This window comes from Macrobrachium nipponense, chromosome 1 (genome assembly GCF_015104395.2).
Source record: "Macrobrachium nipponense isolate FS-2020 chromosome 1, ASM1510439v2, whole genome shotgun sequence".
Taxonomy (NCBI): Eukaryota; Metazoa; Arthropoda; class Malacostraca; order Decapoda; family Palaemonidae; genus Macrobrachium; species Macrobrachium nipponense.
The window spans coordinates 188,176,616-188,179,115 of NC_087200.1; the positions used below are offsets into that span (position 1 = coordinate 188,176,616).

Genomic DNA, 2,500 nt, shown 5'->3' on the forward strand with positions numbered 1-2,500 from the left:
GAGAAGTTTGGGTTTTGTTTTGTGAACTATTTTCTAATCGCTAAAATGACTGCTCTAAATAAAAACAAGTAAAAATATGCTCCGAAGCTTCTTCCGCGCAATCGAGTTTTCCGTCCGGTGGTGGCCTATGTTGTTGGTACTGCCAGAAGTACGATTTTGGCTAACTTTAACCTTAAATTCAATTAAAACTACTGAGGCTGGAGGGCTGTAATTTGGTACGTTTGATGATTGGAGGGTGGATGATCAACATACCAATTTGCTGCCCTTTAGCCTCAGTAGGTTGTAAGATCTGAGGGCGGACAGAAAAAGTGCGGACGGACAAAGTTTTCTTTTACAGAAAACTAAAGTTTTTTTCTAACAATTATGAAGTTTTTTTTATGGAAATTATTTCCCATGATATTATAAGACCTATTTGGACTAATGAGTCCTAATTTAATTAAAAGTGTACAAGTAAGAACTTCCATAACGAAAACGATTACTTTCTCTCCCAAGAAAGCGTCAGTTGAATTGGACAGTGGTCAACACAACTTGGAGGATAACTGAAATCCATTAAAACTAGGTTCCTTTTATACTATACAACCTACAGTGATGAACCGACATGAGATGTAAATTATAGCACCGCATAACTGCCTCATTCATATTCAATGTAAGGCTTAGTCACGTCGCAAATGATTAAGAAAGCGACGTTATAAGTTAGTGGGATTGCTATTAGCTGTTAAACCAGACCTCATTGCTTTGGAAGGATTTGTTCTTTAGAGAAAAGTTGAAATATGAGGGAGGCAAAGCTAAAAAAATCAAGATAGGAGGACTGGGAGATGAATGAGGAAACGATGCAAAATGCCTTCAGTCACGTCGAAAATGCTCCGCAGACTACACACTCTAGTAGCATATGCTAAAACTAAGTATATCTTAGTCTAACCAGACAACTGAGCTGATTAACAGCTCTCCTGGGGCTGGCCGGAAGGTTTAGATATTTTTATGTGACTAGAAACCAGCTGATTACTTATTGTGGGATCCGAACCGCATTACATCCAGAAGTGAATTTCTAATCACCAGAAATATATCTCCTTGATTCCATGTTGGCAGAGCAGGGGGGCGAACTCGGACTATCAAATCGGCAGGCGAGCACATAACCTACTCGTCCAATGAGGAACTAGTAGCTCAAGTTATATTTTGATTGTCCTCCTCTTCCACAGATTCCTGACTATTGCACTGGAAAAGTAATTATAGTGAATGAGCCCAATTACGTGGAGCATCATTAATTGCAAAACTCATCAAATGCAAGCAATGGCTCAAAAAATCATTTCATTCTGTGTTGATACAAGAGGGAAAATCCCAGTAAAGAAGGCACTAAGTAAACCAGATTAAACAATCTACCCCCTTCAGAAGTGAGCCGACAAGACCGTAGGCGTTAAAAAGAATACTGTTAAACGAATGCGGAAACATTTTTACAGCAAGTGCGCAGAGCCTCCTTTATGCAAAGTACTTAAACTTCTGAGCTCACACAGACACACACATAGGTATGTATATAATATATATATATATTATATAATATATATATATATATATATATATATATAATAATATATATATATAGTATATATATACTATGCCTCCTGATAAAGGTAATGGAACAGTAATTTTAGATAAACGGGACTAGTATATTAGTAAAATGCGCCCAATTCTCAATGACCCAACATGATCCAGAAACCGGGAACACCTCATTTACAAAACGTTACCAAAATAGAACACAGAGTTAACCGGTTCTTCAGAGTACTCCAACGCAACAACACCACTGACGGAAGAATATTCCGAAACCTTCTCGTTACAGTTCGACACACGGCATCGTGGGTGGCCTTCCCAAGGTCCACTTGGACCAATACTATCGCGTTAAATGGGCCAAATTATAAACTTACGAAGTACTTGGTTCAGTTATCAGGAGCCACTTCTCAATACTACCTATAATGTAACTTAGTAGATTCACATCAACCGTGCATTTGATGATCTCGGCCAGTCCCTTACGACGCTCCTGATTGGCTGTTGATAAACCAATCACACTCCTGGAAACTCTCGGTCTCTCGAGAAATTTCACATGGGTAGGTTGTATACTCCACTTCTCCTGAGGGATACGTCTTACGAAAGTATCCCTCAGGAGAGGAGAAACATACATCCTGCCTATGTGAACTCTCGAGAGAGACAGAGTTTCCAGTCCTGTGATTGGCTTATCAACAGCCAATCAGGAGCGCCGTAAGGGACTGGCCTAGACATCAAATGCACGGTTGATGTGAATCTACTATAATCATGTTGATTTTAAGGACGATATTCTGGAACAGGACTCCTGACCTTTTTAGGATTCTAGTTTCAAACAGGTGGGGAGGGGGAGGGGGATAATGGCGACGGGAAGCTCTTTGGTTTGTTTGTATCGTGTTTTTACGTTGTATGGGACTTCCGAACCACGTCGAGAGTGAACTTCTACCACCAGAAATACACATCTCTCACT

General features: G+C 39.8%; 1 protein-coding gene across 1 annotated transcript in view; it reads left to right on the plus strand.

The window, feature by feature from the left end:
• LOC135219936 (uncharacterized) overlaps positions 1–2,500 on the plus strand; it is a gene marked incomplete in the record, with an annotated part of 835,576 nt that overhangs the window by 21,422 nt on the left and 811,654 nt on the right.